Source organism: Astyanax mexicanus, chromosome 24 (assembly GCF_023375975.1).
Source record: "Astyanax mexicanus isolate ESR-SI-001 chromosome 24, AstMex3_surface, whole genome shotgun sequence".
NCBI classification, from domain to species: Eukaryota; Metazoa; Chordata; class Actinopteri; order Characiformes; family Acestrorhamphidae; genus Astyanax; species Astyanax mexicanus.
This window is the reverse complement of record NC_064431.1, coordinates 13119464-13134314: the sequence shown is the minus strand read 5'-3', so window position 1 is coordinate 13134314 and position 14851 is coordinate 13119464. Positions and strand designations below refer to the sequence as shown.

General features: G+C 44.1%; 1 protein-coding gene and 2 long non-coding RNA genes across 6 annotated transcripts in view; 1 reads left to right on the top strand and 2 right to left on the bottom strand.

The window, feature by feature from the left end:
- Positions 1–14851, bottom strand: part of timeless (timeless circadian clock) — a 79536-nt gene that overhangs the window by 56721 nt on the left and 7964 nt on the right. The window lies entirely within an intron of this gene.
- Positions 1859–9485, bottom strand: LOC125787435 (uncharacterized). The gene is made up of 2 exons (XR_007429326.1): positions 9051–9485; positions 1859–2668 (listed from the first exon to the last, which is right to left on the bottom strand). It is a non-coding gene; the product is annotated as an uncharacterized LOC125787435 (long non-coding RNA).
- LOC125787433 (uncharacterized) lies at positions 12935–13698 on the top strand. Its single transcript, XR_007429324.1, has 3 exons — positions 12935–13050; positions 13116–13537; positions 13592–13698. It is a non-coding gene; the product is annotated as an uncharacterized LOC125787433 (long non-coding RNA).

The window sequence follows — 14851 nt, the reverse complement described above, 5'->3', positions numbered from 1 at the left end:
GTAAGTCCGATCGGAAAGCTGTATACAAGCCCACCATTCCCGATACGGACGCACGTTTTCTCTTTTGAACGAAGTCGATATTTCGAAAACTGCGGCACTAGTTAACCGGACAAAAAACAGGTGGAATAATAATAATAATAAGAAGAAGAAGAAGAAGAATAAGACTTAAGAAGAACAATACTGTGATTGCATTACTGCAATCACACTAATAATAATAAGAAGATTACGAAGAACAAGAAGTTGGCTTTTCCAAGCCAACTTAATAATAATAAGAAGATTACGAAGAACAATAAGTTGGCTTTTCCAAGCCAACTTAATAATAAGAAGATTACGAAGAACAAGAAGTTGGCTTTTCCAAGCCAACTTAATAATAAGAAGATTACGAAGAACAAGAAGTTGGCTTTTCCAAGCCAACTTAATAATAATAATAAGATTACGAAGAACAATAAGTTGGCTTTTCCAAGCCAACTTAACTAGAAAAGGTAAAGTTCGTGAACGAACTTTAAGTTGGCTTGGAAAAGAACGCTAATAACGTTAAAAAGTTAAAATGGTTGCTAAGCTTGTTCCGTCTGAAGAGTGTGAAGAGTCATTGATATGCTGTTAACTTTTGGCTAAACGCTAAATGCCGAAAACGCTGAAATCTAAAAACGTTTGGTTAAACGCTGAAATCTAAAAACATTTGGTTAAACGCTGAAATCTATAAACGTTTGATTAAACGCTGAAATCTAAAAATGTTTGGTTAAACGCTGAAATCTAAAAACTTTTGGTTAAACTTTTGATTGCTAATGTGTTGCTAGGCGGTTGCTATCATTTCTGAAGTGGTTGCTAAGCTGTTGCTAGGCAGTTGCTAATGTTTTCCAGGTGGTTGCTAAGCTGTTGCTAACTGGTTGCTAGGCAATTGCTAACATATACCAGGTGGTTACTAGGTGGTTGCTAGGGTGTTGCTAGGTTGTTGCTAAGGTGTTGCTATGGTATCCGGGGTGGTTGCTAAGATGTTGCTAGGTGGTTGCTAACGTGTTGCTAGGTGGTTGCTAAGGTGTTGCTATGGTATCCAGGGTGGTTGCTAATGTGTTGCTAGGTGGTTGCTAGGGTCTTGCTAGGTGGTTGCTAAGGTGTTGCTATGGTATCTGGGGTGGTTGCTAAGGTGTTGCTAGGTGGTTGCTAGGGTGTTGCTAGTTGGTTGCTAAGGTGTTGCTATGCGGTTGCTAAGGTGTTGCTATGGTATCCGGGGTGGTTGCTAAGGTGTTGCTAGGTGGTTGCTAGGTGGTTGCTAAGCTGTTGCTAGGCAGTTGCTAACGTTTTCCTAGTGGTTGCTAAGGTGTTGCTAAGTGGTTGCCAGGCAGTTGCTATCGTTTCTAAAGTGGTTGCTAAGTGGTTGCTAGGCAGTTGCTAACGTTTACCTAGTGGTTGCTAAGATGTTGCTATGTGGTTGCTAGGCAGTTGCTATCATTTCTAAAGTGGTTGCTAATTGGTTGCTAGGCAATTGCTATCATTTCTAAAGTGGTTGCTAAGCTGTTGCTAGGCAGTTGCTAACGTTTTCCTAGTGGTTGCTAAGGTGTTGCTAAGTGGTTGCTAGGCAGTTGCTGTCGTTTCTAAAGTGGTTGTTAAGTGGTTGCTAGGCAGTTGCTAACGTTTTCCTAGTGGTTGTTTAGGCGTTGCTAAGTGGTTGCTAGGCAGTTGCTATCGTTTCTAAAGTGGTTGCTAAGTGGTTGCTAGGCAGTTGCTAACGTTTTCCACGTGGTTGCTAAGTGGTTGCTAGGCAGTTGCTATCATTTCTAAAGTGGTTGCTAAGTGGTTGCTAGGCAGTTGCTATCATTTCTAAAGTGGTTGCTAAGTGGTTGCTAGGCAGTTGCTAACGTTTTCCAGGTGGTTGCTAAGGTGTTGCTAAGTGGTTGCTAGGCAGTTGTTATCGTTTCTAAAGTGGTTGCTAAGTGGTTGCTAGGCAGTTGCTAACGTTTTCCATGTGGTTGCTAAGTGGTTGCTAGGCAGTTGCTATCATTTCTAAAGTGGTTGCTAAGTGGTTGCTAGGCAGTTGCTAACGTTTTCCATGTGGTTGCTAAGTGGTTGCTAGGCAGTTGCTATCATTTCTAAAGTGGTTGCTAAGTGGTTGCTAGGCAGTTGCTAACGTTTTCCTAGTGGTTGTTAAGGTGTTGCTAAGTGGTTGCTAGGCAATTGCTATAGTTTCTAAAGTGGTTGCTACGTGGTTGCTAGGCAGTTGCTAACGTTTTCCATGTGGTTGCTAAGTGGTTGCTAGGCAGTTGCTATCATTTCTAAAGTGGTTGCTAAGTGGTTGCTAGGTAGTTGCTATCATTTCTAAAGTGGTTGCTAAGTGGTTGCTTGGCAGTTGCTAACGTTTTCCAGGTGGTTGCTAAGGTGTTGCTAAGTGGTTGCTAGGCAGTTGCTAACGTTTTCCAGGTGGTTGCTAAACAGTTAATAGATGGTTGCTAAACCCTGGCTGGGGTGCCAGGGTGTCCAAACTTTTGACTGATAGCTGCTCCATACAGCAGCTCCTCCATACACTCACAGTACTGGAGGAGCAGGGGAGAGAAGGGGTTCCGTGCGCAGAGCTGCTCGTGTGTGAGATGGAACTCTGGGCCCCCCATTCATTTCTATGGGAAAACTTCGTACGACAATTGTACGAAAACCGTACGTCGTATCACTTCGCAACCTACTATTAATTTAAAGATCTCGATAAGATCTATAAGCTCGCCGAATTTGGTGTTCGTATCTCAAGAATTGTGGCGGTTACGGACGTTTAAAATTTGGCCCCATTCATTCCTATGGGAAAAAAATGCGTACGTTTACGAAGTTTTTACGAAAACCGTACGATGTATCGCTTAAAAAAGCACAAGCAACCTATTCGGGTATAGGTCCTACGATACTGCAAAATTTCGTGGTTCTACGTCAAAAGCCCTAGGAGGAGATAGTGATTAAATTTTGAGCGCGGAATAATAATAATAACTAGAAAAGGTAAAGTTCGTGAACGAACTTTAAGTTGGCTTGGAAAAGAACGCTAATAACGTTAAAAAGTTAAAATGGTTGCTAAACGCTAAATGCCAAAAACACGGAAATCTAAAAATGTTTGGTTAAACGTTGAAATCTAAAAATGTTTGGTTAAACGCTGAAAACTAAAAATGTTTGGTTAAACCCTGAAATCTAAAAACATTTGGATAAATGCTAAAATCTTGAAAGTGGTTGCTAGGCAGTTGCTAACGTCTTACAGGTGGTTGCTAAGCGGTTGCTAGTTATTTGCTAATGTATTACACATGGTTGCTAAGTAGTTGCAAGGCGGTTGCTAAACAGTTGCTTACGTTTTCCAGGTGGTGGCTAAAATGTAGCTAACTGGTTGCTAGGCAGTTGCTAAGTGGTTGCTAGGCAGTTGCTAACGTTTTCCAGGTGGTTGCTAAGTGGTTCCTAGGCAGTTGCTAATGTTTTCCAAGTGGTTGCTAAGTGGTTGCTAGGCAGTTGCTAACATATTCCAGGTGGTTGCTAGGCAGTTGCTAAGTGGTTGCTAGGCAGTTGCTAACGTTTTCCAAGTGGTTGCTAGGCAGTTGCTAAGTGGTTGCTAGGCAGTTGCTAACGTTTTCCAGGTGGTTGCTAAGTGGTTGCTAGGCAGTTGCTAACATATTCCAGGTGGTTGCTAGGCAGTTGCTAAGTGGTTGCTAGGCAGTTGCTAACGTTTTCCAGGTGGTTGCTAAGTGGTTGCTAGGCAGTTGCTAACGTATTCCAGGTGGTTGCTAGGCAGTTGCTAAGTGGTTGCTAGGCAGTTGCTAACGTTTTCCAGGTGGTTGCTAAGTGGTTGGTAGGCAGTTGCTAACGTTTTCCAGGTGGTTGCTAAGTGGTTGCTAGGCAGTTGCTAACGTTTTCCAGGTGGTTGCTAGGCAGTTGCTAAGTGGTTGCTAGGCAGTTGCTAACGTTTTCCAAGTGGTTGCTAGGCAGTTGCTAAGTGGTTGCTAGGCAGTTGCTAACATTTTCCAGGTGGTTGCTAAGTGGTTGCTAGGTAGTTGCTAACATATTCCAGGTGGTTGCTAGGCAGCTGCTAAGTGGTTGCTAGGCAGTTGCTAACGTTTTCCAGGTGGTTGCTAAGTGGTTGCTAGGCAGTTGCTAACGTTTTCCAGGTGGTTGCTAGGCAGTTGATAAGTGGTTGCTAGGCAGTTGCTAACGTTTTCCAAGTGGTTGCTAGGCAGTTGCTAAGTGGTTGCTAGGCAGTTGCTAACGTTTTCCAGGTGGTTGCTAAGTGGTTGCTAGGCAGTTGCTAACGTTTTCCAGGTGGTTGCTAGGCAGTTGCTAAGTTGTTGCTAGGCAGTTGCTAACGTTTTCCAGGTGGTTGCTCAGTGGTTGCTAGGCAGTTGCTAACGTTTTCCAGGTGGTTGCTAAGTGGTTGCTAGGCAGTTGCTAACGTATTCCAGGTGGTTGCTAGGCAGTTGCTAAGTGGTTGCTAACGTTTTCCAAGTGGTTGCTAGGCAGTTGCTAACGTTTTCCAGGTGGTTGCTAAGTGGTTGCTAGGCAGTTGCTAACGTTTTCCAGGTGGTTGCTAGGCAGTTGCTAAGTGGTTGCTAGGCAGTTGCTAACGTTTTCCAAGTGGTTGCTAGGCAGTTGCTAAGTGGTTGCTAGGCAGTTGCTAACGTTTTCCAGGTGGTTGCTAAGTGGTTGCTAGGCAGTTGCTAACATTTTCCAGGTGGTTGCTAGGCAGTTGCTAAGTTGTTGCTAGGCAGTTGCTAACGTTTTCCAGGTGGTTGCTAAGTGGTTGCTAGGCAGTTGCTAACGTTTTCCAGGTGGTTGCTAAGTGGTTGCTAGGCAGTTGCTAACGTATTCCAGGTGGTTGCTAGGCAGTTGCTAAGTGGTTGCTAGGCAGTTGCTAACGTTTTCCAAGTGGTTGCTAGGCAGTTGCTAAGTGGTTGCTAGGCAGTTGCTAACGTTTTCCAGGTGGTTGCTAAGTGGTTGCTAGGCAGTTGCTAACGTTTTCCAGGTGGTTGCTAGGCAGTTGCTAAGTGGTTGCTAGGCAGTTGCTAACGTTTTCCAAGTGGTTGCTAGGCAGTTGCTAAGTGGTTGCTAGGCAGTTGCTAACGTTTTCCAGGTGGTTGCTAAGTGGTTGCTAGGCAGTTGCTAACATTTTCCAGGTGGTTGCTAGGCAGTTGCTAAGTTGTTGCTAGGCAGTTGCTAACGTTTTCCAGGTGGTTGCTAAGTGGTTGCTAGGCAGTTGCTAACGTTTTCCAGGTGGTTGCTAAGGTGTTGTTAAGTGGTTGCTAGGCAGTTGCTAACGTTTTCCAGGTGGTTGCTAAGGTGGTTGCCAAGCAGTTAATAGGTGGTTGCTAAGCCCTGGCTGGGGTGCCGGGGTGTCCAAACTTTTGACTGATAGCTGCTCCATACAGCAGCTCCTCCATACACTCACAGTACTGGAGGAGCAGGGGAGAGAAGGGGTTCCGTGCGCAGAGCTGCTCGTGTGTGAGATGGAACTCTGGGCCCCCCATTCATTTCAATGGGAAAACTTCGTACGACATTTGTACGAAAACCGTACGACGTATCGTCGAAACGTTAAAATTTTCGGAAAGAACGCGGTAAGGTCTATAGACCGTCCGATTTTTGTATTTGTATGTCAAAAATTGTGGCGGTTACGGACGTTTAAAATTTCGCCCCATTCATTCCTATGGGAAAAAAATGCGTACGTTTACGAAGTTTTTACGAAAACCGTACGATGTATCGCTTAAAAAAGCACAAGCAACCTATTCGGGTATAGGTCCTACGATACTGCAAAGTTTCGTGGTTCTACGTCAAAAGCCCTAGGAGGAGATAGTGATTAAATTTTGAGCGCGGAATAATAATAATAATAATAATAATAACTAGAAAAGGAAAGTTCGATAACGAACTTTAAGTTGGCTTGGAAAAGTACGTTAATAACGTTGAAAAAGTTAAAATGGTTGCTAAGATATTTCTGTCTAAAGCGTGTGAAGAGTGGTTGCTTTGCTGTTGACTTTCAGCTAAATGTTAAAGTCCAAAAAGTTTTGGCTAACATGGTGAAAAGCTAATAATTGTCTTATAAAGTAATATAAACACTTTACTTTATATATACCTATATAAAGTAAAGTGTTGCTAAGTGGTTGCTAGGTAGTTACTAGGCAGTTGCTAATGTATTCCACATCGTTGCTTAGTGTTTGCTAATTGGTTGCTAAGCAGATTCTTACATATTCCAGGTGTTTGCTAAGCTGTTGCTAACTGGTTGCTAGGCAATTGCTAATGTATTCCACATGGTTGTTAAGTGGTTGCTAGGCAGTTTCTAATATTTTCCAGGTGGTTGCTAAGTGGTTGCTAACTGGTTGCTATGCAGTTGCTAACATATTCCACATGGTTTCCAAGTGGTTGCTAAGGTGTTGATATGGTATCCGGGTTGGTTGCTAAGGTGTTGCTAGGTGGTTGCTAAGGTGTTGCTATGGTATCCAGGGTGGTTGGTAAGGTGTTGCTAGGTGGTTGCTAGGTGGTTGCTAAGGTGTTGCTATGGTATCCGGGGTGTTGCCAAGGTGTTGCTAGGTGGTTGCTAAGGTGTTGCTATGCGGTTGCTAAGGTGTTGCTATGGTATCTGGGGTGGTTGCTAAGGTGTTGCTAGGTGGTTGTTAGGGTGTTGCTATGGTATCTGGGGTGGTTGCTAAGGTGTTGCTAGATGGTTGCTAAGGTGTTGCTATGGTATCCGGGGTGGTTGCTAAGGTGTTGCTAGGTGGTTGCTAAGGTGTTGCTAGGTGGTTGCTAGGCGGTTGCTAAGGTGTTGTTATGGTATCCAGGGTGGTTGCCAAGGTGTTGCTAGGTGGTTGCTAGGGTGTTGCTAGGCGGTTGCTAAGCGGTTGCTATGGTATCCGGGGTGGTTGCTAAGGTGTTGCTAGGTGGTTGCTAAGGTGTTGCTAGGTGGTTGCTAAAGTGTTGCTATGGTATCCGGGATGCTTGCTAAGGTGTTGCTAGGCGGTTGCTATGGTATCCGGGTTAGTTGCTAAGGAGTTGCTAGGTGGTTGCTAGGTGGTTGCTAAGGTGTTGCTAGATGGTTGCTAAGGTGTTGCTATGGTATCCGGGGTGGCTGCTAAGGTGTTGCTAGGTGGTTGCTATGGTATCCGGGGTGGTTGCTAAGGTGTTGCTAGGTGGTTGCTAGGCGGTTGCTAAGGTGTTGCTATGGTATCCGAGGTGGTTGCTAAATGGTTACTAGGCAGTTGCTAACGTATTCCACATGGTTGCTAAGTGGTTGCTAGGCACTTGCTAATGTTTTCCAGGTGGTTGCTAAGGTGTATCTAACTGGTTGCTAGGCAGTTGCTAATATTTCTAAAGTGGTTGCTAAGCAGTTGCTAGGCAGTTGCTAACGTTTTCCAGGTGGTTGCTAAGGTGTTGCTAACTGGTTGCTAGGCAGTTGCTAACGTATTCCACATGGTTGCTAAGTGGTTGCTAGGCAGTTGTGATCATTTCTAAAGTGGTTGCTAAGTGGTTTCTAGGCAGTTGCTAACATTTTCCAGGTGGTTGCTAAGGTGTTGCTAACTGGTTGCTAGGCAGTTGCTAACATATTCCAGATGGTTGCTGAGCGGTTGTGATCATTTCTAAAGTGGTTGCTAGGCAGTTGCTAATGTTTACCAGGTGGTTGCTAAGGTGTTGATAACTGGTTGCTAGGTTGTTGCTATCATTTCTAAAATGGTTGAAGTAGAGAAAAAGAGAGAGTGTTAAATGTAGAAGTACAGAAAAAGGGAGAGCAAGAAATAAAGAAGTAGGGAGAAAATCGCGAGAAAAAGAGAAAGAACACGCGAGAATGTGAGAAAAAGAGTGACAAGTTGAGAGAAATATTGAGCGAGAAAAAGAGAATTAGAGAAAAAGGGACATCGAGAAATAAAGAAGTAGAGAAAGAAAGAGGAAGTAGTAGAGAGATAGATAGAAAGAGAAAGCAAGACATAGAAAAGTAGAGTGAAAGAGAAGTAGAGAGAAGAGCGAGAAATAAAGAAAGAGTAAGAGAGAATAGAGAAATAGAAAAGTAGCGAGAAAGAGAAATTGAGACGTAGAGAGAGAGAGTGAGAAAGAGAGAAAGAAAGAGTGAGAAATAGAGAAGTAGAGAGTAAAAGAGAGAGTGAGAAATAGAGACGTAGAGAGAGAGTGAGAAAGAGAGTGAGAAATTCAGAAGTAGAGTGAGAAAGAGAGTGAGAAATAGAGAAGTAGAGAGCAAAAGAGAGTGAGAAATAGAGAAGTAGAGAGAGAGTGAGAAAGAGAGAAAGAGAGAGTGAGAAATAAAGAAATGTAAAGAGCAAAAGAGAGAGTGAGAAATAGAGAAGTAGAGAGAAAAAGATATAGAGACATAGAGCGTGAGAAAGAGATATATAGAGAGCAAAAGAGAGTGAGAAATAGAGAAGTAGAGAGCAAAAGAGAGAGTGAGAAATAGAGACGTAGAGAGAGAGTGAGAAAGAGAGAGTGAGAAATAGAGAAGTAGAGAGCAAAACAGAGAGTGAGAAGTAGAGAGCAAAAGAGAGAGCGAGAAGCAGAGAGCAAAAGAGAGAGTGAGAAATAGAGAAGTAGAAAGCAAAAGAGAGTGAGAAATAGAGAAGTAGAGAGCAAAAGAGAGTGTGAGAAGTAGAGAGCAAAAGAGAGAGTGAGAAATAGAGAAGCAGAGAGCAAAAGAGAGAGTGAGAAGTAGAGAGCAAAAGAGAGAGTGAGAAGTAGATAAGTAGAGAGCAAAAGAGAGAGTGAAAAGTAGAGAGAGAGTGAGAAAGAGAGAGTGAGAGAAGTAGAGAGAGAGTGAGAAAGAGAGAGTGAGAGAAGTAGAGAGAGAGTGAGAAAGAGAGAGTGGTTGCTAAACAGTTAATAGGTGGTTGCAAAGCGCTGGCTGGGGTGCCCGGGGTGTCCAAACTTTTGACTGATAGCTGCTCCATACAGCAGCTCCTCCATACACTCACAGTACTGGAGGAGCAGGGGAGAGAAGGGGTTCCGTGCGCAGAGCTGCTCGTCTGTGAGATGGAACTCTGGGCCCCCCATTCATTTCTATGGGAAAACTTCGTACGACAATTGTACGAAAACCGTACGTCGTATCGCTTCGCAACCTATTATTAATTTAAAGATCTTGATAAGATCTATTAGCTCGCCGAATTTGGTCTCCGTATCTCAAAAATTGTGACCGTCACGGACGTTCAAAATTCTCCCCCATTCATTCCTATGGGGAAAAAATGCGTACGTTTACGAAGTTTTTACGAAAACCGTACGATAAATCGCTCCAAAAAGCACAAGCAACGTAATTCACTATAGGTCCTACAATCCGTGAAAGTTTCGTGATTCTACGATAAAAGCTCTAGGAGGAGTAGCGTACAGAAAAAAAGGCGTAAGAATAATAATAATAAGAAGAAGAAAACGAAGAACAATAAGTTGGCTTTTCCAAAGCCAACTTAATAAGAAGATTACGAAGAACAAGAAGTTGGCTTTTCCAAGCCAACTTAATAACTAGAAAAGGTAAAGTTCGTGAACGAACTTTAAGTTGGCTTGGAAAAGAACGCTAATAACATTAAAAAGTTAAAATGGTTGCTAAACGCTAAATGCCAAAAACAAGGAAATCTAAAAATGTTTGGTTAAACGTTGAAATCTAAAAATGTTTGGTTAAACGCTGAAAACTAAAAATGTTTGGTTAAACCCTGAAATCTAAAAACATTTGGATAAATGTTAAAATCTTGAAAGTGGTTGCTAGGCAGTTGCTAACGTCTTACAGGTGGTTGCTAAGCTGTTGCTAAGCGGTTGCTAGTTATTTGCTAATGTGTTACACATGGTTGCTAAGTGGTTGCAAGGCGGTTGCTAAACAGTTGCTTATGTTTTCCAGGTGGTGGCTAAAATGTAGCTAACTGGTTGCTAGGCAGTTGCTAAGTGGTTGCTAGGCAGTTGCTAACGTTTTCCAGGTGGTTGCTAAGTGGTTCCTAGGCAGTTGCTAATGTTTTCCAGGTGGTTGCTAAGTGGTTGCTAGGCAGTTGCTAACATATTCCAGGTGGTTGCTAGGCAGTTGCTAAGTGGTTGCTAGGCAGTTGCTAACGTTTTCCAAGTGGTTGCTAGGCAGTTGCTCAGTGGTTGCTAGGCAGTTGCTAACGTTTTCCAGGTGGTTGCTAAGTGGTTGCTAGGCAGTTGCTAACATATTCCAGGTGGTTGCTAGGCAGTTGCTAAGTGGTTGCTAGGCAGTTGCTAACGTTTTCCAGGTGGTTGCTAAGTGGTTGCTAGGCAGTTGCTAACGTATTCCACGTGGTTGCTCGGCAGTTGCTAAGTGGTTGCTAGGCAGTTGCTAACGTTTTCCAGGTGGTTGCTAAGTGGTTGGTAGGCAGTTGCTAACGTTTTCCAGGTGGTTGCTAAGTGGTTGCTAGGCAGTTGCTAACGTTTTCCAGGTGGTTGCTAGGCAGTTGCTAAGTGGTTGCTAGGCAGTTGCTAACGTTTTCCAAGTGGTTGCTAGGCAGTTGATAAGTGGTTGCTAGGCAGTTGCTAACATTTTCCAGGTGGTTGCTAAGTGGTTGCTAGGTAGTTGCTAACATATTCCAGGTGGTTGCTAGGCAGCTGCTAAGTGGTTGCTAGGCAGTTGCTAACGTTTTCCAGGTGGTTGCTAAGTGGTTGCTAGGCAGTTGCTAACGTTTTCCAGGTGGTTGCTAGGCAGTTGCTAAGTGGTTGCTAGGCAGTTGCTAACGTTTTCCAAGTGGTTGCTAGGCAGTTGCTAACTGGTTGCTAGGCAGTTGCTAACGTTTTCCAGGTGGTTGCTAAGTGGTTGCTAGGCAGTTGCTAACGTTTTCCAGGTGGTTGCTAGGCAGTTGCTAACGTTTTCCAGGTGGTAGCTAAGTGGTTGCTAGGCAGTTGCTAACGTATTCCAGGTGGTTGCTAGGCAGTTGCTAAGTGGTTGCTAGGCAGTTGCTAACGTTTTCCAGGTGGTTGCTCAGTGGTTGCTAGGCAGTTGCTAACGTTTTCCAGGTGGTTGCTAAGTGGTTGCTAGGCAGTTGCTAACGTATTCCAGGTGGTTGCTAGGCAGTTGCTAAGTGGTTGCTAGGCAGTTGCTAACGTTTTCCAAGTGGTTGCTAGGCAGTTGCTAAGTGGTTGCTAGGCAGTTGCTAACGTTTTCCAGTTGGTTGCTAGGCAGTTGCTAAGTGGTTGCTAGGCAGTTGCTAACGTTTTCCAAGTGGTTGCTAGGCAGTTGCTAAGTGGTTGCTAGGCAGTTGCTAACGTTTTCCAGGTGGTTGCTAAGTGGTTGCTAGGCAGTTGCTATAATTTCTAAAGTGGTTACTAAGTGGTTGCTAGGCAGTTGCTAACGTTTTCCAGGTGGTTGCTAAGGTGTTGCTAAGTGGTTGCTAGGCACTTGTTAACGTTTTCCAGGTGGTTGCTAAGGTGTTGCTAAGTGGTTGCTAGGCAGTTGCTAACATTTTCCAGGTGGTTGCTAAGATGTTGCTAAGTGGTTGCTAGGCAGTTGCTAACGTTTTCCAGGTGGTTGCTAAGGTGGTTGCTAAGCAGTTAATAGGTGGTTGCTAAACCCTGGCTGGGGTGCCGGGGTATCCAAACTTTTGACTGATAGCTGCTCCATACAGCAGCTCCTCCATACACTCACAGTACTGGAGGAGCAGGGGAGAGAAGGGGTTCCGTGTGCAGAGCTGCTCGTGTGCGAGATGGAACTCTGGGCCCCCCATTCATTTCTATGGGAAAACTTCGTACGACAATTGTACGAAAACCGTACGTCGTATCATTTCATAAAGCATATTTTCGGAAAGACTGCGGTAAGTTTTATAGACCAGCCGAATTACGTCTTCGTATCTCAAAAATTGTGACGTTCACGGCCGTTCAAAATTCTCGCCCATTCATTCCTATGGGAAAAAAACGCTCACGTTTACGAAGTTTTTACGAAAACCGTACGATATATCGCTTCAAAAAGCACAAGCAACCTAATCGGGCATAGGTCCGACGATCCTGTAAAGTTTCGAGTTTCTACGTTAAAAGCCCTAGGAGGAGATAGTGATTAAATTTTGCGAAGAGAATAATAATAAGTAGAATAAGAAGATTACGAAGAACAATAAGTTGGCTTTTCCAAGCCAACTTAATAATAAAATGGAACTAGAAAAGGTAAAGTTCGTGAACGAACTTTAAGTTGGCTTGGAAAAGAACGCTAATAACGTTAAAAAGTTAAAATGGTTGCTAAGCTTTTTCCGTCTGAAGAGTGTGAAGAGTCATTGATATGCTGTTAACTTTTGGCTAAACGCTGAATGCTAAAAACGCTGAAATCTAAAAACATTTAGTTAAACGCTGAAATCTAAAAACATTTGGTTAAATGCTGAAATCTAAAAACGTTTGATTAAACGCTGAAATCTAAAAACGTTTGGTTAAACGCTGAAATCTAAAAACATTTAGTTAAACGCTGAAATCTAAAAACGTTTGATTAAATGCTGAAATCGTAAAACTTTTGGTTAAACTTTTGATTGCTAATGTGTTGCTAGGCAGTTGCTATCATTTCTGAAAAGGTTGCTAAGCTGTTGCTAGGCAGTTGCTAATGTTTTCCAGGTGGTTGTTAAGCTATTGCTAACTGGTTGCTAGGCAATTGCTAACATATACCAGGTAGTTGCTAAGGTGTTGCTAGGTGGTTGCTAGGGTGTTGCTAGGTTGTTGCTAAGGTGTTGCTATGGTATCTGGGGTAGTTGCTAAGATGTTGCTAGGTGGTTGCTAGGGTGTTGCTATGGTATCAGGGGTGGTTGCTAAGGTGTCGCTAGGTGGTTGCTAGGGTGTTGCTAGGTGGTTGCTAAGGTGTTGCTATGGTATCTGGGGTGGTTGCTAAGGTGTTTCTAAGTGGTTGCTAGGTGGTTGCTAAGGTGTTGCTATGGTATCCGGGGTGGTTGCTAAGATGTTGCTAGGTGGTTGCTAAGGTGTTTCTATGGTATCTGGGGTGGTTGCTAAGGTGTTTCTAGGTGGTTGCTAAGGTGTTGCTATGGTATCCGGGGTGGTTGCTAAGATGTTGCTAGGTGGTTGCTAAGGTGTTGCTATGCGGTTGCTAAGGTGTTGCTATGGTATCTGGGGTGGTTGCTACGGTGTTGCTAGGTGGTTGCTAAGGTGTTGCTATGGTATCCGGGGTGGTTGCTAAGGTGTTGCTAGGTGGTTGCTAGGTGGTTGCTAAGGTGTTGCTAGGTGGTTGCTAAGGTGTTGCTATGGTATCTGGGGTGGTTGCTAAGGTGTTGCTAGGTGGTTGCTAAGTGGTTGCTAGGTGGTTGCTAAGGTATTGCTAGGTGGTTGCTAAGGTGTTGCTATGGTAACCGGGGTGGGTGCTAAGGTGTTGCTAGGTGGTTGCTAGGTGGTTGCTAAGGTGTTGCTAGGTGGTTGCTAAGGTGTTGCTATGGTATCTGGGGTGGTTGCTAAGGTGTTGCTAGGTGGTTGCTAGGCAGTTGCTATCATTTCTAAAGTGGTTGCTAGGCAGTTGCTAACGTTTTCCTAATGGTTGCTAAGGTGTTGGTAAGTGGTTGCTAGGCAGTTGCTATAATTTCTAAAGTGGTTGCTAAGTGGTTGCTAGGCAGTTGCTAACGTTTTCCAGGTGGTTGCTAAGGTGTTGCTAAGTGGTTGCTAGGCAGTTGCTAATGTTTTCCAGGTGGTTGCTAAGGTGTTGCTAAGTGGTTGCTAGGCAGTTGCTATCGTTTCTAAAGTGGTTGCTAAGTGGTTGCTAGGCAGTTGCTAACGTTTTCCATGTGGTTGCTAAGTGGTTGCTAGGCAGTTGCTATCATTTCTAAAGTGGTTGCTAAGTGGTTGCTAGGCAGTTGCTAACGTTTTCCTAGTGGTTGTTAAGGTGTTGCTAAGTGGTTGCTAGGCAGTTGCTATCATTTCTAAAGTGGTTGCTAGGCAGTTGCTAACGTTTTCCATGTGGTTGCTAAGTGGTTGCTTGGCAGTTGCTATCATTTCTAAAGTGGTTGCTAAGTGGTTGCTAGGCAGTTGCTAACGTTTTCCAAGTGGTTGCTAGGCAGTTGCTAAGTGGTTGCTAGGCAGTTGCTAACATTTTCCAGGTGGTTGCTAAGTGGTTGCTAGGTAGTTGCTAACAAATTCCAGGTGGTTGCTAGGCAGCTGCTAAGTGGTTGCTAGGCAGTTGCTAACGTTTTCCAGGTGGTTGCTAAGTGGTTGCTAGGCAGTTGCTAACGTTTTCCAGGTGGTTGCTAGGCAGTTGCTAAGTGGTTGCTAGGCAGTTGCTTACGTTTTCCAAGTGGTTGCTAGGCAGTTGCTAAGTGGTTGCTAGGCAGTTGCTAACATTTTCCAGGTGGTTGGTAAGTGGTTGCTAGGCAGTTGCTAACGTTTTCCAGGCGGTTGCTAGGCAGTTGCTAAGTTGTTGCTAGGCAGTTGCTAACGTTTTCCAGGTGGTTGCTAAGTGGTTGCTAGGCAGTTGCTAACATATTCCAGGTGGTTGCTAGGCAGTTGCTAAGTGGTTGCTAGGCAGTTGCTAATGTTTTCCAAGTGGTTGCTAGGCAGTTGCTAAGTGGTTGCTAGGCAGTTGCTAACGTTTTCCAGGTGGTTGCTAAGGTGTTGCTAAGTGGTTGCTAGGCAGTTGCTAACGTTTTCCAGGTGGTTGCTAAGGTGGTTGCTAAGCAGTTATTAGGTGGTTGCTAAGCCCTGGCTGGGGTGCAGGGGTGTCCAAACTTTTGACTGATAGCTGCTCCATACAGCAGCTCCTCCATACACTCACAGTACTGGAGGAGCAGGGGAGAGAAGGGGTTCCGTGCGCAGAGCTGCTCGTGTGTGAGTTAGAACTCTGGGCCCCCCATTCATTTCTATGGGAAAACTTCGTACGACATTTGTACGAAAACCGTACGACGTATCGTCAAAACGTTAAAATATTCGGAAAGAACACGGTAAGTTCTATAGACCGTCCGATTTT